Source organism: Heterocephalus glaber, unplaced genomic scaffold, assembly GCF_053883595.1.
Source record: "Heterocephalus glaber isolate CG9 unplaced genomic scaffold, H.glaber_assembly_v1.0 deba00001472, whole genome shotgun sequence".
Lineage (NCBI taxonomy): Eukaryota > Metazoa > Chordata > Mammalia > Rodentia > Bathyergidae > Heterocephalus > Heterocephalus glaber.
Window position 1 is genome coordinate 14278132 of NW_028258315.1, and position 19981 is coordinate 14298112.

General features: G+C 43.5%; 1 long non-coding RNA gene across 1 annotated transcript in view; it reads right to left on the reverse strand.

Moving 5' to 3' along the window:
* Positions 1-17450, reverse strand: part of LOC110349724 (uncharacterized) — a 537013-nt gene extending 519563 nt beyond the window's left edge. Inside the window, exon 1 of the long non-coding RNA XR_015439324.1 lies at positions 16875-17450. This is a non-coding gene — a long non-coding RNA (uncharacterized LOC110349724). The remainder of the gene's footprint in view (positions 1-16874) is intronic.
* Positions 17451-19981: the final 2531 nt, after the last annotated feature.

A 19981-nucleotide genomic window follows, 5' to 3' on the forward strand; every position in this document is an offset into this window, starting at 1 on the left:
GAGGGCTTGAACTACTGAGGCAACACAGGGCTGAGCAGCAGGACCCACAAGGACCTTCCACCTTCCCCTGCGTGTGCCGCATTCTCAGGACACACGGGGGCAGAGGAGCAGGAGGCATGACAACACCCAAGGGGACTTCCAGGTGCTGCTTCCTGGGACTCTGGAGTGCAGCGTCACTGAAGGCTAGAGGTCTATGAGGAGGGAGAGGATCGACCAGTGGCAACAAGACCAGGAGCAGCACACAGCTCTGACACACCAGGTACAAGAGTGACACACAGGGACAGCTCTGCCCAGGGCCCACTGGAGGCAGGGCAGGCCAGTCCTCGATGGTTTGGCACATCACTGCCCCCAGGCAGCCACCTTGGGGACAAGGATGGTGAGGAGCAGGCAGCAGCAGAGATGACAGGGGAGGGACCCACAGAGATGCCAGAAGCATGCGGATGTCCCAAGAGGAACAGCTGTGAGGCAAGGAAAGCCCATGGGTGCAGACAGATGCTGCCTGGGTCAAGCAGCAGGGGTGTCCAACATCCAGCACATTCCCTAGCTCTAGCTGCTTTTGAGATTAGAACTATCCCTCCAAACACAAAAACAAACTAGACATCTGGAAAGCAAAATCCATGACCTAGCCGGAAAAGCACCTGGGTAGGTGGAACCTGACCTACGGGATACGTTTGCTGCATTTCTTCCCATCCACCTCCTTCACTCTGCTCCAAAGTGCTGTAAATCAAAATAGGAAGTCCCCTATGTCACACTTTTTCCCTATAGACTAGAGACAAAATAAAGACTTTGTGTGAGATTATGTTTATTTCAGGACACTGATTCCTCAGCCAGGGAACTTAAGACACTAGGTTTTCATGTTGTGGGTGACGGAAATCAGAGCAGACAGAGCTAATAAGCAGCCCAAGAATAAACAGCTTCATTTATCCTTCAAGGAGAAAGAAACCAGCCAAGCCTAGGTATGGTGTCTATATTGTCTGAGCAAAATTGCTCTTCTGATTACCACACTGCTGCCACACAAGCCCCCAGCCTCCCATAGAGCCAACACATGAGAGGTGAGCAGTCCCCTGTTCCATCCCAATTTTCAACGACTCTTGTCATTCCAAAGCTCATGCTGAGCCACTGTGCAGCTTGACAGACAATGACAATAACAACAACAAAAAGCCCTGCCTGGAAAATTATTGTTTTTATACACAATGCAGATCAGTTCAGTAGACAGTTTCCAAAACATGCAGCAACCCACAAACATGTTCCCCAGTCTTACCCCATTAGATCTAAGCATACCCTCAGGGCACACAAGCCTTCTCCAGGCCACTGCAGTCTTGCCCAAACATCATGATTAGTACCATGCTCACTTCTATTAGCGTCAGCAAAGAAGAATGAGGATGTCGGGGGGCAGCAGGGAGAAAAACCCCCAGAGCCCCAAGAAGAGAAATTAAAGTTGGTATTTTTTAATTGATAGATAATTGTACATCTTTATGGGATACAGTGCGATGCTTCAGTACATTTACACATTGTGTAATGATCAACTCAGGATATTTAACATCGCAAACATTTTGCACTGGGTTAGTATACTTCTAAATTCATTTTTATCACGTGAATAATACACATGATGATGGAAAATCTAGATAACATAAATAAGGGTGGAGGGAACATGTTACCAGGTCTGGAAATTTACATTTCTGCATAATTTATTCCAAAGTCAACAAGATACAATTTCCTAATTTTTACCTCCAAGTTCACAAATACAAAGGGGAATAAATGAATTGGGAAAAGGATACTGTATTATTCACCATCCCATTGCTGGGACAAAATACCCGACACCTACAGATTAAAGGAGAAAATGGTTTATTTGGCTATTGGTTTCAGGGGTTTAATTCATGGTCAGCAGGCTCCAAAGCAGAAACATCATGGCGGAAAGGCATGGTGGAGCAAAGCAGCTCTCCTCATGGTGGCCAGGGAGCAGACTACAGAGGAAGAATGCCATTGAAGATAAACTCCCAGGCCGGGGATTTAGCTCAGTGATTCCAGCGCCTGCCTCGCAAGAGCAAGGACTGGAGTTTGATCCCCGGTACGAAAAAAAAAAAAAAAAAGAAAGATAAACTCTCAAAGCTGCATTCTCAGTGACCCACCTCCAACAACTGGGCCTACTTCCCAACAGCATATTCAGCTGTGAACATTAGTGGGTTGATCTTCTGCCAAATATAGCATCCCCAGGATCCAATCTTCTCTCCAAGAGTCTCTCAGTCCAGTCTAGTTGACAGTTAACTACCACAACTACCTCAACATGAACTCACTAAGAGCAACTGTGTGTGGTGTCATAGACTCCAGGTGTTCTTGGAAGCTAAGCCCCATGTGTCAAGTGACAGGTTCCCTTAGAGAACTCAATCTCGTTATCCTAATTCCAGATGCTCTGAGCAAAGAGAACAGATGACCAAAGACAATCGAAAGTAAGGGTACTGGACATGGTGGTATCCAGGCTGGGTACCAAAACACAAGGGCTCCTTTCTCCTCTCCAGTAGCTGCTACTCTGTGACAGGGTAATTGCCAAGGAGTTGCAAATCCATACTCATACCAAGTAGCTTCCAGTGAAAAGATAATTAAAAGTATAATGACCATCACACAAGGCTCATTAAATTCCTCGATATTAACAAGGGGTCTTCACCCTCATAAAGTTTGAGAACCATTACTCTAGTCAGTGTTTGACTCCTAAGGCTCTAGTGTTTAAGTTATCTCCCATCAAGGTCCAGTCCATTCTTATTCACAGGCTGTGGCCAGAAGCCTCACTGTCTAGGTAACTTCAGATGCCTCACTTCTCATTTCAGGGCCTCAGTTTCTCCTGAACACTGTTATCACTCATAATGATGGCAGGGACACAAACGGAATATGTAGCCAACAAAGGGTGCAGTAGGATAATATCTGACAGTTCTCCAGAGACATTTGTTTCAAATAAGCATGTTACCTTAATGATGTCAAGTTTCTGTAAGAATTCCAATTATAGCCAGGCATGGTGGCACATGGCTGTAATCCCAGCATTTAGGAGGCGGAGGCAGGGGGATGGCCATGAGTTCGAGGCAAGCCTGGGCTACATAGTGAGTTCAAGGCCAGCCTGGACTATATAGCAAGATCTTGTCTCAAAAAAATGAAGGAAAAAAAAAGAATTCTTATTATAATCTCTAACATACCACTCACTAAATATGTATCCAAACAAATTCTCAAGTCAAAGAAAAGCTATTGCAAGTCTGTCAAATGGTAATTTCTCACACAGAATTAGGTACTAAAGATTCATGGTTTCTGTCTCCATTTCTGCCAGGAGAGCCTTCCCTGTTTATCCAACCTCAAGTTTTCTACCTCCTTCTTTTTCTTCTCCTCCTCCTCCTTCTTTGTAATATTCCTAGGGATCAAAGACCTCACACATGCTAGGCAAGTACTGCACCATTGAGCTATATTGCTGGCCCAAACCTCAGACTCTTAAAATCCAAAATAGATTAAAAATTTACTCCGTTTAGAACCTGGGTGTGGTAGTACATTCCTTTATTCCCACCTACTCAGGAGGCTGAGGGTGGAAAATTACAAATTCAAGGCCAGCCTGGGTAACTTAGTGAGACCTACTCTCAAAATTTTAAATTTAAAAAATGGCTGGAATGTAGCTCAGTGATAGAAGCATGCACAAGGCCCTGGGTTCAATCTCCACTACCACAATAAAAATTAAACATTTATTTTTATTTATAATCTCACCAAAGATACCTGTTACATTTACTATATTCATTACAGTCTTTTTTCTATGTATGAATATACATTTTAATGACAGTACAATCATATCCATATAGGTTTTTTAACCTTGTCTTTATTTTTTTATTTTATTTTTTTACCTTTTTTTTTTTTTTGGTACCAGGAATCAAACTTGGGTCCTCGCACTTGTGCAGCAGGCAGCGAAACCACTGAGCTAAATCCCCGGCCCAACCTTGTCTTTATTCATAACAGTATACTGTCAACATTTTTTCCATGTCATAAATTTTCTATGGTACAATTTGAATGATATTATACTATCCTACTATATGGATCTACCACGTCATTGAACAAAAATTCTGTTGATGAGCCTTTACGTTACAAAATTTCATTGTTATAAATAAAATGATATGACCCTGTTTACAACTAAAACTCTGGATATATCCACAATCACTTTCTTAGGATAAATTCTAGAAGTAAAATTGCACAAAATTTTAAAGCTTTTCTACATGTTCTAGTTTGTTCTTGACACTGTAGTAAAATATCTGAGACTAGGTAATTTATAAATAACGGAAACCATTTTTCACAGCTCTGGAGAGCTGGAGAAATCCAAGGCCAAGTTGTTAGCCCGTTCAGGGACTGGTGAGATCAGCTCTCTGCTTCCAAGATGGCGCCTTGGTGAGCATGAGAAATGCAAGTCATGGCCCTCACATGGAGAAAGTGGAAGGGCACAAAGAGCCCAGCTAGTTCTCTCCAGCCCCTTTATAGTCCTATCCCTTTTCACTTCTCACTGAGGGAAGGAAGGCAGCATTAAGGAGGAAAATGTGTAACTCACCCAAATAATTATTTCATAATTTGCCTCAGAGCCTCGTTTCTCTGAGCACCTGCACTCCACTCTTGAGTACACCCTATAGCTACCTCTAGGAAATCCTTCTCATGTCTCTTTTACAAAATAATAATAGGGGCCAGGAATTTAGCTCAGTGGTGCCATTGCCTGCCTCGAAAACACAAGGTCCCGAGTTTGATCCCCGATACCAAATAAATAAATAAATAAATAATAATAATAACAATGGGGGCCAGGAATTTAGCTCGATGGTTTTGCCACCTGCCTCACAAGCGCCGCGTCCCGAGTTCGATCCCCTGAACCAAAATAATAATAATAATAATGATGATGATGATGATGATGATAGGGCTGGGGATTTAGCTCAGTGACCCTGCACCTACCTCAGAAGCGCAAGGTCCTGAGTTCAATCCCTGGTACCAAAAGAATAAGTTCATAATGATAATAATAATTTGCCTTGAACCTACAGTGCCTGCTTCTTTACTGAGTCCCAGGTCCCTGCTGTCAGTACCCATTCTGGTAGTGGTGTGGTTTCTGCCTAGTCTCTTAGGGTAGAAAAATAGGGTTTGCCTTAGCCAAGGTCCCCCAGAACTATCTACATATAATACATATCTAAATATAATCTACATGAATTTCCCATCTCCCACAAAAAATTTCCCATCCTATCTCCATAGGGAACCATTCTCTATCTGCTTATGTATTAGGATAACAAAACAATACCCTCTAAATAGACGAAAAGTTAAATCATCCTCACCTTTCTTTGGTACCGGGGATTGAACTCGGGTCCTTGTGCTTGCACAGCAGGCAGCGAAACCACTAAGCTAAATCCCCGGCCCAAGTTTTTTTGTTTGTTTGTTTGTTTTTTTGGTACCAGGGATCAAACTCAGGACCTTGCACTTCCGAGGCAGGCGCTGGAACCACTGAGCTAAATCCCCAGCCCCTCACCTTTCTTGATAACTGTAAAAAATAAACTATACTATTAAATGTAACAAGGAATATTTCAGCCAATGTTTAGAATCATTACTGATTTAAGGGCCCAAAATATTCTTTGGCTCACATGTGGCCACATCTTTGTCACTCTGAAATTGCTATCCTAACACTTTTTTCTCCTCCTGTTCTTTCCAAGGAATAAGAAAGGGAAAGGTTCAGTAACAAAAAGAATCACAGAAACAAAGATTTAGGGCATTCTGAGATCTTTTCCATGAGCATCAAAGAGAAATTTTTAAAGTAAGTACCACCTTGGCGATTACTTGATCACTGGGCACATCACGGACTGTAAGAACAAGTTACTACTGAAGGGCACGGAACGGGCTGTTTATTGCTCTGCAGTCAACCTGACTAGAGCCACCAAGGGGACTCGCTTTGTGTATACCCTAAATCATATACTGGCTGTGTTGGGGTCAGAACAGAATTATCTGCTTGGAGACAGAAAAAGGGCGATGGCCCTAATGCAGTCTGAGATTCTCTTAGGACCATGGAGACCACACAGGCGATGACTGGGTACCATGTTCTCAACCCACTTGGGTGCTGAGGAACTTGGGAGTAAAAGGTAACCTACGAAGCCCCTAAGGACAGGTCTTACTCATCCTACAAACACTATCCCTAACATAGGGCCTGCCTACCACTGTGGATGAAGGAACTGAAAGACATCAAAAGCTGTACCCACTGGAGGGTGAGCTTCCCTGATGCTGAAATACATCACAGCAGCAACACTGGTGATGACTGTTTCTCATGGCCTGAACTTGGCTCTGTCCACCGTTCAAGAGCAGCACTAGGAAAAACACATTGGAACCTTAGAATCTTCTCTGTGCATGCCACACCTCTTCCTCCTTTTTGCTGCCTTTAATCTTGAAAATACAGAGCCCTATCTTTGCCTGGGCCCCTCCCTGGGCCCATATTCAACTGGTCCCACCTTCCTTCTGACTTCTGCTCTCCAAAACAAAATCCTATTATCTTTGGATTCCATTTGCAGGACATGGGCAAATCCAGCCAGATTTGTGTTTTACTCCTAGTTAATTTCTCTGAATCTTATTTTTCTCATCTGTAAAGTGGAGATAATATTTCCTGTATGTAACATAGAGCTTGACACAGCCTTTAATAAATAGTATCTGGAGCTACTATGATTAGTGATTGCAGAAAAATTCCACCAGTGTCAATTAGGGAAGTAAAGTAGATTGAAGGAGCCTCTTTTAGATACAGCTAAGTCAAGTCTTGACTTTTTATCTAAGCCAATTAAAGTAATCATGACAGAATGGCAATAGGTATAGTGGTCTGTGAAAAGGAAATCATACTTTAACTAGGGTGGCTAATGGTTTAGGCTCAAAATAAAATCCTTAGCGGAAAAAAATTTAAATACAGGGAGAGAGCAAGAAAAGCAAGTCATCTTAACACAGCCCCTTTCTCTCTCTTATATACAACAGGGCTTTCAAGCATCCTTGAAGTCAATAAAATTGTGACCCTAATACATTAAGAAAAATGCCCTAAACCAGCCAAGAGTGAACATAAACATGACTGAGCAATAAATTAGGATCTCCTTCACTCTCCTTCTACCTCCCACATGCTTGGGTCTAACAGAGGGGTAAAAACACAGTCCATCTGGAGGCTCTGGCACCAGCAGGACCCACTCACCGCCCTCAGCACACATGCACGCCTGCCCCAGGTAACTTCCGGCCCATGCATCAGGGGCACTGGGTAAACATGAGCTGATGCAGATGGAATGAGCAGATGCCTGGCGTCCTGAGCCCAGGCTGCAAGGGACAGACAGTGAGACCGAGTAGGAGGCTGAGAAGGGAACAGACACCCTGTTTTCCTGCCCACATCCCTGATTCTTTGAGTAACAAGGTAAGGGTGGAAAGAAGTGTTCGTTCCAATATTTGGTGGCATCTTCCCCTCCTCGACCCTTTCCCTATATACCATGACCCTTAGACCTAGACAAAATATTGGAGCCAAAGCAGATTAAAGTTCCCATGATCCTCTCTGTCCATGTGACAGGTGAGAAAGCTAAGGCCTAGAGCTTTTTTTTGTCTGTTTGTTTTTTGAGACAGGGTCTCTGTATGTAGTCTTGAACTCATGGCAATCCGCCTGTATAAGCCTCCTGAGTGCTAGGCTTACTGATGGGCACCAAGACTTGAACACCTCACATATTTGCTCACCGCGAAACCAAAAAGACTCCAGCTCTCCTCTTCTTCAGAACACTCTACTGCTCCTATCATCTAACCAAAGATCATTCTCAACTTTGCATTAAAACTATGTTCTCAAAGAAACAAATAAAAGAGGGAAAAAACACAAAACTCTATCCCAGGCATTGTGGTGAACAATAAGATTCTCCTGTAATGCTGATAAAATGTATCTGCAGGTGGAAAATAAGAAAAATTACTCTGAGAGATTCTTCTGCTTCACCATCAAACAAATGGTAAAGACCAACTGGATGTCCGAAAGGCAAGAGAAGAATATGACACTGCTTCCCCCTGCCCCCCAGCACTCCTAGTTTAAACTAGACTGCTGAAATGGATAAACAGAGAGGAGACTCAGACCATGAATGAACATGGAATAAACACAGATAACAAAGAGCAAGATTAAATATTTAGATTCTGTATTGGCCAGGGGTTAAGTGGATTAATGGAGTGATGAGTTGGGCAGAGTTATGGGATTTCCCTGTTTAGACAGAGTGGATTAGGTCATCTTGAGTATGGAAATGCAAATCAAAACTGCTCTCCTCAGCACTGCCACCCTGTATTCAACTCCAGAGGTGCTTTGCCTTTCTGTCAAAGGGCGGAAGGTGCCCAACCCAAGGTGTCGCGCCCATCTTTATGACATCCTGCTGAGTCACAGAGCCAGTGGCTCCCTGGCTCCAGGTGAGGAAAGAAATGCAGGGCAGGGAGTGGGAAAGTGAAAAGCTACTAAAATCCAGTCCTGGCCTCTCTTCCCTCCAGCCTAAAAGCCTCCCTGGGGTGCTTGGGCAATACAACAGGCTCCGACTAGACCATCCATTGTCCCACAGCCCTTTTGATCTTTTCCCCCCTCAGAGGCCAAGGCACCGTGAGCTACCTTGCAATTATTTCCCAAGTACTTTAACTGTGTTCCTTGGATCCTCTCTAAAACACAAGATCCCTAAAGGCAGCGACACACTTCACACCCCCAAGGAGCACAGGAGATGTCGGGGTGATTCCAGGCTGCTCTGTACTTTCTTGCTGAATGAGTGGACGGGCTAGAGAAGAAACGGCAGAAGAGAAAGACAACCAGGTGCCCTGTCACTGCCTATCACTGCCTGCCCTGCAGACTTCCAGCCCTTAGGAAGCTCACTCCTGAAACAAGTCCCTACAAGGTCAGTGATTCACGCAGATGCCCCTGAAATCACTTCCTGGGCTCCACTGTCATCAGACACAACAGGAGGTTGCTCACGGAGAAGTGTGAAAAGTGCCTGGAGACCTTGCTACTTGTTTCTCTGCAGAGGAGGACTCCAGACACTTATTCTCCTAGCATCCCACAGATGCTGCTTGTCAGAGATGAAGGCAGGACACAGGCATTTGGTTGCAGCTCTTAAGGTTGTGCTCCCTTGCACCCGTGACTCTCTTTTCCCAAACCTGACACCTACTCACGGCCCAGGTAAATAGGAAATAGTTAATAGGAAAACAGTCTTTTTAAAAGTTAATGAAGCCAGGCGCATGCCTGTAATCCCAGCACTCGGGAGGCTGAGGCAGGAGGACTGCCATGAGTTTGAGGACAGCCTGGGGTACATAGTGAGTTCAAGGCCAGCCTGAGCTACATAGTGAGACCCTGTCTCACAAAAGCAAAAAAAAAACAGCCGGGGTTTTAGCTCAGTGGTTCTGCTGCCTGCCTTGCAAGCACAAGGTCCGGAGTTCGAACCCCGGTACCAAAAAAAAAAAGAAAAAAAAAGAAAAGTAAAAATTATTAACTTGTTAGCTGGGCATGGTGATACACACCTGTAATCTTGGCATTCAGGAAGACTGAGGCAGAAGAATCACAAATTCGAGCCCAGCCTGGGCAACTTAGCGACTTAGTGAGACCATGTCTCAAAATAAACAATAAAAAAGGGCAAAAAAAAAAGGGTGTGGGGGTGGGGATGAAGCTCAGTGTGAAGGTCTACAGTGAATCTCCAGTATCATCACACACAAAAAAGTTGCTTTTTCATAGCATCATCAGGTATCTTGTGTGTCTTCCAGGCCTCTATCATACAAAGCAATTCTAAGAGGGGTAAAATCTAGAAATGGCAGAGTGCAGGAGAAGAAATGGAAAGAACTGGGTTTGACTCTGGATCCTGCCGAGGCATTAGAAAGAGGTCAACCTGCCTGTGTTAAATAGCCTGATTTAGCCATTCCATTAGATATACGCATATTATGTGGTACAAGCTTAATATATACAATTTTACCAGTCAATTAAAAATATCAATAAATCAATAAATGGCATTCTACAACCATAAAGAAATATGATGATCTTCTAATGCAACTTTTTTGATTTACAGATGGAAAGATGAGGCTCTGAGATAAGTAATGTAGCTCTCAATCTAGGTGTTCCTCCCTCACAGCCAAAAAGAGAGAATTTAGTCCATCTCAAGTCTATCCTAGCTCTCTGCTTTTGAGTGCAAGTTGCCTGCCTGTTACCTTCTTTTCCACTATAAACTCAGTCTTGTGAGATAAGGGAAGGGACCTCACCTCTCCTGGCTGGGAACTTGCTGTTCCCATCTTACCAGAAGGTCCATTCAGATAAATGTTACAAATGGTTGCCAGGTGTGTGCAAATGAGAGCTCCTGACTTTTATCCACCCTTCCTATTGCATGCGGTCACTTCCGCCATACACAGTGTCCCTGGATTGCCAACCCTGGACCATCTGGTCAACCCATTATTCCCTGTTTGCTGTCTATTCACCTGCCATTTCCAACAGCCCTCACTGCCCTCAACTGATCTTCCCCAAGTATTAACTGGTCCATCCTTATCGAGATCCCCAAAGGAGTCCATTACATTCTTCTTCAAATGCATTTTGCTCAATAAATGAGAAGGAAACCCAGAGCCCTAAAGTTCTAAGAGAGTCTTAATCTTGGAAAGATTGATTTACATACAGTATTGCACTCTTGGCAAGTCCACAAGAGAGACTGGAAGTCCAGAATGGCTTCGGCCTTCCCCAACAGTATGAGGGTGATATTTAAAGAGTAGGTGCTGGAAAGTCCCTCAATGGTTAAAATATGCCTTGAAAATACAAACTGGCAGACTGAATTCATTATTGTGGATTCTTTTTTTTTTTTCTTTCAAAAGCAGGAAAACATTTTTCAATCCTCGGGTTATGTGCTTTAAACATTGTCTTGACATCTGTTCTTTAAAAGCACAATAGAAAGCATGCTTTCAACTACAAACACAGATAAAATATGGAAACACAGCTCTGTATTTCTGGACTGTGGACATGCTAAGTGATAGGGATTTGCATGACTAAGCTTCTACTATGCTGACATATGCAAAATCCAGCAACAATCAAATCCTTCTTCGTTTGACAATGTTTAAATGAGAAGCAGAGCCTTCACCTTGTGTCTAAAGACTTGTGGGCTCACTTGAAAATTTGATTTCACCCAACTGAATAAAAATTTTAAGGCAAATCATCTAAATATTAGGTCTCCTTAATTTACAGGAATGGAGGAAGTGATTCTAATTACAGAAAGAGTCAGTAGAGATTAGGCCAGGGTGAACTAAACACAATGCACTTGAGATATGGTGGGATAGAGGAGGGGCGTGCTGGAGATTGAACCCAGGGACTTGCACAGGCTAGGCACGAACTCTACCACCGAGTTGCACCCTAGTCCACAAATTGAGGTTTAAAGCTTGATGCTGGCACTGAGAAAATATAATTATAAATAAACAAACAAACAAACATCTTCAGAGGGATTTCAGCTCAGTGCCAGAATGCATGTTTATTATGCTCAAACTCTTGAGTTCAAACCCCAGCATGAGGGTGTTGAGGGCCTCTCACCTTCATTTGCAAAACTAAATAAATAAAACCTGTAAACATTTATCCTGAAGCTCAGATTCATGCTAAGTTTTTGCACTGATGTTTTTCTCTTCTTGTAAGATGTGCAACCTCATGACAATAAATGAATCCTGAAAAGCTTAGTCAGTGAAATGCTGCAGTGACAGCATCTGTTTTGTTATTTTCAAATACAATAAAACTGGATTAAAGGTTCCAATCAAATTACTTTTCCCAAAACATCAATTACCTACAAAAAAACAAAAAGCATAGATTTTGAGTTTCCTGAATCAGCCTTAATTTCAAATTTTCTGTCACCATTTCACAATAAGTAATTGAAATGTCCTGGCAATTCCTGGTTGTTTGTTCTGGGCAGAAGGGTGCGGTCCATCTAAATGTCACTGGAACCCTGTGTTAGGTAGTATGTCTTGATGTTGACTCTTTTCTTTGCAAACAATTTGGTTCACAAACAAAAAATTTTCTTTTTGTTTGCAAACTCTGCATCAGGTGACAAGCATGACCACGGCTATCTTTCCCACACAAACACAAACAAGGTTGTCTTTTCCAAAATTGTAGAACAAATTAAGTTCATGAACCGAGGTAGCACTGTAAAGTAATTGTTCAGACCTAAAGAAAGAGGCCTACAGTATTCACAAGAACTTGGAGTATTCCACAGGACAAAATACAGCCAGGCCCCCAGTGTCATGGGTCCAGCTGAACTTGGACCTGGATTCCTTCCTGTAATGTCTTCCCACATTGTAGAGGAGCTGCTAGCCACCAGCTCTGGGTCGTTTCTAGACCTGGCTGCCTTTCCTCTTGAGAAGAGTCACTGACCACTCGCACTTGGTACCCATTCCACAGAGCCATACAAAGAAGAAGGCCTGTCTTGTAGATGATGAGGAACTAGCCTGGGTGGTGTCCAGCCTTGGGACCCCCCTATCTCCTTCAGAATGGTAACGGTGATGCACAAAGAGACTGTTGGCCCCAAGTGCCTGGGGTGTGGTTGGTTCTCAGAGAATGACAACAGATGCTGGTGTTTTGAGAGTGGCAGGGACCTGGCCACCCAGGACACTGGTGGTGGCAGGACCTCAGACAGAGAAAAAAGAAAAAGCTTAGAGGAAGTGGAAAAGCCTGTCTTCTAAGAGGCAGCCACAGAATTTGAGAGGACTGCACAGTAAGTATTTCAGCAATGTCTGAGAAAGTGTGAAAATCAGTTTTCCACACTCCATAGATTTCTAAGTCTTTCATATCACTACTTTACAAACTACATGGGCACATGAACCACCTGAGTCCCTTGTTAAAATGCAAATTCTGAAATTCTAAAATGCAAATCGGTAGGTCTGGGTTGGGACCCAAGATTCCATATTTCTAAGGAGCTTCTGAGGACCACACTTTGAGTTAGGAGGTCTTATGCAAACAAGGTGTGTAAGACAGCTTTCCATCACTATGACAAAATACCTGCCACAAAACTGCTTAAAGGAGGAAAGATTTATTTTGGCTTCGGGGCTGCAGTCTGTAGTTGGCTGGCTCATTTGTTTTTGGCCTATGGTAGGGCAGAGCATCAGGGCAAAAGGGTGTGGTGGAGGAAAGCTGCTCTTCTCACAGTGCGCGGGAGGCAGAGAGAGGAAGGGGTTAAGACCAGATGCAGTCCCAAAGGCACGCCCCCCAGGACCCACCCCCTTCAGCTAAGCCCCAACCTCCTAAATTTCAATCCCTTCCAATAGTACATCAAATTATGAGCCCATCCATCAATCAATCCACTGACGAAGTTAGAGCCCTCATGACTCAGCCACTTTCCCCAAATCCCCTCCTCTGAACAATCCAGGGATTACACTTTCCACACAGGAGCCTTAGGAGAGCATTCCAGATCCACACCACAGCAAGAGGTAGGCGGAGAGAGGCCCACCACCGTCAACTGATACGACTGGCTATGTATTGGTCAAACTACCAATGCTAGGAGGTAGTTCCCAAAGAGCAAAACTCCATTTGTTTTAGAAAAATCAAATAAGAGATTTCCTACATCTATGTATTGTCACTTTGGTGACCCATGCTTGCCTACTAGTAAGTTAAAGCATCGACACAGCTGTTGCCCATCAAAATAAATTAGTCAGCGTGAGCCAGACTGTGCGTGGTGCCCACAGAACCTCCAGTGATACCGACAGCATCTCACAGATAGGGCCTCCACCACTACCCTTCATCTCAGCCCAAGATCCTAACAGATGGCTCTTCAGTTATTAGAGCAGTTTTATTTTTTAATGGATGATCACTTTTTAAAATCCTTTTAGAAGGGGACAAAAAAATATCCTTTCAGAACCATTTCATAATTTCCCTGTTTCCCCACTTCAAAGCGGAAACTCTTAGATAAATAATCGTTTGCAATAGCACCACATTCTGGGCATCTACTCTGTATCACACAGTGTGTTTGGCTCCTCACTTATGCCCCACGTATTCTCACTTAACAAGACGAACTAGTCTCTTCTCTGTTTGGGTTTTGTTTTGAGACAAGGTGTTCCCATGTTGCCCAAGCTGGCCTAGAACCTCTGGGCTCAAGTGATCCAGCTGAGTCTTATTTTATAGCTGTGGAAATTGATTCTCAGGGAGTTGGTTTTTTTTTAATGTTTAAGCTCTCTTCTATTTAGTGATTAAACTGAAAATTAATTGAAGTCCATTTGCTTTACATATATTTTGTTTGATCATTTGTTTGTCTCTACCAGACCATACTCTCTTCATCTTTTCCCAGGTCCACAAATAGCCTTTAGCATCATCCACCCACTTCTAGCTTCACCTCCCCTTTGGTCATCAAAGAACACAGTACACCAGGTGTTTAACTCAGCCTTCCCTTACTATCTAATGGGCACCTTTCCAGAAAAGGGAAGACTGTAGTCTAAGGCTAAAGAATACGCCTGATCCTTAATTTTCCAAATTTCTGTATTTCTTTTGTTATTGTTGTTTGGTTGGATTTTTGTTTTTGTTTTGTGAGACAGAATCTCGCTATGTAGCTGAGGCTGGCCTTGAACTCACTATGTATCCCAGACTGCCCTCGAACTCACACTGATCCTCCTGCCTCAGCATCCTGAATGCTGGGACTACAGGTGTGTGCCACCACACCTGGTTCCAATTTTCTATTGGTTGGTTATGACGCATCTCTAATTCTTCTGGCAAAGCTTCTCCAACAAAAAATTTTTCTACTCCCAGAGGGCTCCATATTGCTTCCATAGATTTAAGATACTATGGATACCACTAAGTCTTACTCTTTTCTAAAGGTATACAAATTTCTCTAGAGGTTCAAGATGATACTCACTACTCATTTCTCTTATTTAAAAAGTGTATGAGAAGCCCAGGATGGTGGCACATGCCTGTGATCCGGGCACTTAGGAGGCTGAGGCAGGAAGGATCCCTGTGAGTTCAAGGCCAGCCTGGGCTACAGAGTGAGTTCAAGGCCAGGCTGGAATACATGGTGAGACCTGTCACACACACAAAAAACAAAAACAATAAAGTCTTTCAGGAATTTACTGAAACTTCACTTCACCCTTGAGACAGCTGACTTCAGCAGGTCCACTAATACAGGGATTTTGACTTGTTCCTAAAATCATTAGTTTGGGGTCCTAAATTCTCCAGGACAAAACAAAGTGTCCATGATATAGATAGACATTTCACCACAGCACAAGGAGCCAGACACCAATTCAAGTAAGACTGTACCATAAAATCTATCTCACTCTGGGCAAACTACTCTTCTAAGTTTCAACTTACTTAACTGTAAAATGCTTGTAAAAATCGTTGACCACGAGGCTCAGAGAGGGTTAAATTATATTCTCTGAAAAGTACCTGGCCCAAAGTTGCTAATCAATAAAGTATTGGGAGACTTCTCATAGGGTACAGAACTTTAGTCTTTCTTGCCCTTCACACTCGGCTTTATTTTGTCTCCATGAAGTGATTAGTAGAGGAATCATAAACTCTCAGGTCCTTTCCATTTTAGTTGTACTGAAAGCCAAATAATAATGATTTTTAAAATCTTATCCATCTAGGTACCAATAATACTTTAATGATTCATTTGGGCCATGCATAGGTCAAGCTAAAATTCTGTCATTCTTCTGAGTTGAGATGTGGGGCCACGTCTTGATTATATTAGATCTTACCTAGACAACCTCTTACACTACTTTGAAAACAGCTCCAAAAGTACACATTTAGACTGTGGTACAGCTCACAACTGTGTGTTTCATCCATCCACAAGTCAGCAACACTTTATCAATCCTCTACATGGAACTCCTGTTCCACAGTTATTCAAGTCCTGAACATAACCCAGGTCCTGCATTTTCTTTTGTTCTGCCTCAGAATATTCTAGGAAAAAAAAACCAAAACTACCTTTCAAGTCTAAGTTCAAGTTCGGGTCAAAATACTGTGGTCCCTCTTTCCCTCCTCACCATCTAACCATCAACCATCTCTAAGATCCTCAGCACTTAGCATAGAAAGCTAGATTCAGGGTCGATACAGAGATGAATAAATGCATGAACAACTGTCCCAGCAGGATCCGAGGCACTAAGTAAAGAGTCCTAGGACACAGGCTATCTGTTTTGTGTCTTGACACCACAAGGTGTTTGTCTTAGTCATTTCTCTTAGTTCCCTCCAATCTCCAAAACACCAGCAAATTTATAACCATTCAATAATGCCTCTTCGCCTGGGAAATCAAAATAGTTCAAGACGAGTGACAATAATGGACATCCTATGGAAGTGTGTCTATGGACAAAGATGGAATTGCAAAGGTCAAAACAGAACTCAGGTAGTATTTTATACTGAAAATGTACCAATAAACTTAAAAAAAAAAAACAGAACTCAGGTGTCCTGTGATACAGAACCAACTACACCACTTAGAGGATCAGCTTCTCCCACCACTCCACACCACAGACCTTGGGCTCAGAGGCTTTAGCTCCCTGCTCCTCAGAGTGTGGTCCTTGCGCCACTGGCATCAACACACCCAGAACTTGTGAGAAACGTGGATTCGTGGGCCCCTCCCAGGCCTACTAGGTCAGCCTCTGAATGTCGGAGGGGATAAAAATGCCGCACCTCTAGGGACTACACATTGAATAGCAAGGCTCTCACCTCTCCTAAAGAGGTTAACATATGGTATTAGCATTCTGCAGGGCAACCATAGCAATAGAACATATATAGAATTCTGAGGGGATTTAACCCGGGTCTGGTAGTGCATGCCTGTAACCCCAGCACTCTGGTGCCTGAGGCAGAAGGACTGCCACAAATTCGAAGCCAGCCTAGGGTACGCAGTAGGACCGGGTCTCAAAAAAGAAAATACATATACATGAGGGGATTTATGCGATGCACTTACACAATCATACGGAGGCTAGATAGTCCCAAAATGTCCGTCCACAGGCTAGAGGGTCAGGGAAACCAGGAGCTGCTCAGTCCAAGAAGCCAGAAGCCTCACAACAAGAAGGACCAATAAGGCAGCTCCAGTGCAAGGATGAAGTCTGGAAGGCACCCGCAAAGTTGATGGTGAAAGTCCATGTTCAAAGGCTGAAGAACCTTGCGTCTGACGTCTGATTTCTGACGTGTGGCGTTCTGGCGTCTGACGTCTGACGTGCACTGGAGACTGCAGCACCAAGAAACGCACAGGCTCAAGCAGAACGAAGCTGCGCATGTGCAAGCTTCGGCGTGTAAAGCTTTGGGTTCCGTTCCGGCCTCCTGCCTTTCCAGTCGTGCTGCCCACATCGAGGCCCATCCCTAGAAACACCCACAAGCACATGAGAGGCGTGCTTTACCAATTTAATAGGAGTCTCTCAACCCAGTCAAGTTGACAGCCAAGATTAATCAGCACACACATTGTACCTTGGCTCATGTTGTTCCTTCTGCTCATCTTCACCATCTTTTCTCCAGAAATTCCACACAACTGCAGTTCCTATTTAGAAATCATCACCAGAGCACTCACTTTGGCATTGAGCAAAAGGGACTGGCTCATTTATCTGGACTCTCCACACGCATTCCTAACCACTTCCACCTGTAATGAGTTGTTAACACGTGTTGGTTTCTCCTGTAGGACTGAGTTGTCCAACAGTAGGGATCATCTTTATTTATCATCCAGAACACAGTATCTGCTTAATAAATGTTCACTGAATGAATATCAGCACTAGCCACATGCTCCATGTCATTTTTACCTACTCAGTAGGTTCCAGAGGAAGCCATAACATCTGTAAAATATCCCACACAAAAAAATTTATTTTGGTGGGCTGAGGATTTAGCTCAGTGGTTCCGACTCCTGCCTCGAAAGCACAAGGTCCTGAGTTCGATCCCCGGTACCAAAAAAGTACTTTGGTGGTGGTACTAGGAGTTGACCCCAGGACCCTACTCATGCTAAATGCCTGGTGTACCCTGGCAAATTTTAAATGGTGCCACATTTAGCATACAGCAAACAATGCTTACGTATTTGTAGGATGAAAGGGTCACCTTGAACTGGTTGGGATGGTGCACCTCTATAATCCCAGCACTTGGCAGGCTGAGGTAGGAAGATCACCATGTGCCATGTGTTCAGGGTCAGCCTGGGCTATATATTTCAAGACCAGTCTGGAATACAGAGCAAAACCATGTCTGAGAGAGAGAGAGAGAGAGAGAGAGTAGTTGGTTTTTTGTTTGTTTCTTTTTTCTAGTATGGACCTCTATGCTGCATCCCTAGTGTCCTCAGTTGTTGTTGTTTTTTTTTCTTTCCCCTCCATGCTGGACTCAAAATTGCAATCCTCCTGCCTCAGCCTCTCAGAATACTAGGATTACAAGCATGCAACATCACGACCAGCTTAGATGGCATATTTTTAAGGGTGCCCTCAAAGATGTGCTGAAACAGAAGAATGGTCTGTTCCTGATACTGGGGGCAGACAAGTGTAGATTGCAGAGAGTAAATGAAAAGCCGATTTGAAACCCACCATTAGGAACCAAGATGGCCCCAAACAACTCCTTGTGATGTTTTTCTTGTGTAGTCCGAGCGTACACAGCAGCAAGCTGTGTGGGTAGGTAACTTGCCACCCAGAAAAGAAGCATATTTTAAAACACACCTTGAGAATTCAAGGCATTGAAATAAATCATAAATTCATCTCATTATTCCCTGTTTCTCACTCCAGCCTCATTCACTACAGCAGCTTGGTTTAAAATGACTACAGCTAGGAAAACTTCCTCCATCCTCAAGGCCCCAACCAAATCACACTGGGACTGAAAGAACTATGCAGAGAGATGGTTGAAATTTTCCATAAGTTAATTTTTTTATTATAGCAACTGCTGCTTTACAAGCCAGTTGTAACTCATATGGCTTACAAATGATGGCCCCACCTGGGGATAGCAAAACTATCTTCCTCCAAGTAGATTCATGCTTGCTCAAATCCTATGGGGGGGGTTGCACGTTTACAGTAAAGATTCGCTAACAGCTGGTGAGCCTGTTAAAGGTGCCACATGCAGTCCTAGGACAACTCATGCCTGTGTGTTCTTTGTCACTTAGGTACAACTCCCCTCAGCTGCCAAGACATCATCACTTCATGTGACTCACTCACTGACAATGAATGACCAGCAAGAGTTTTAGAATCTGGGTTGAAGATGAACTTCAAAGTCGCTTCATATAACGCCTGAGTCTCTTAGCAGCAGCCCCGCCAAGTGGTCATCCAGCCAACACAAAAACATCTCCAGGAACTAGGAGCTCAAGACCTTAAGTCTCAGCTCAACATATTTATACAGCCTCTTTTTACTTTTTGTAGCAGAACGTTGCACTTCAACCAAATGCAGACTCTTCGGGTATCACGCACACCTGTGCCTTCTCACTCAATGTATCTGCTTCAAGCAACAGACCTGGACTCTGGTTATCTTAAGCAAATAAGAAATGTACTGGGCAGAACAGAGGAAAACAGTAACAAGCTCAGCCCCGGGAAAGGTAGGCACCTGTCCAGGCAGCCAGAGATAAAGAATGCTGTTTCGAGTCGCACCATCAGAATAAATCAGAACTAGTGGCTTTCCATCTTGGAAACTCTGAGTTCAAGTCAAGAGTGATGGTGCATACCTGTAATCCCAGCTGAGACAGGAAACTGAAATGGGAGGATTGCAAGTTCAAGAGCACCCTGGGCAACTTAGTGAGATTTTGACTCAAAATAAAATGCTCCAGGGCTGGGGATTTAGCTCAGTGTTTTTGTCACCTGCTGTGCAAGCACAAGGACCCAAGTTTGATCCCCAGTACCAATAAATAAATAAATAAAATGCTCTCTGTGGGCTGAGGCAGGAGAATTGCAAGCTCAAGCCCAGCCTGGGCAATTTAGCAATTTAGCAAGACCCTGTTTTAAAATAAGAAATAAGAAAGGGCTACATGTAACTCAAAGCAAAGGCCCTGGGTTTAATCCTCAATATCTTCCTCCACAGAATAAGAAAAAGAAACTCAGTCCAAATTCTAGAGAAATTCAATCGGCTAAA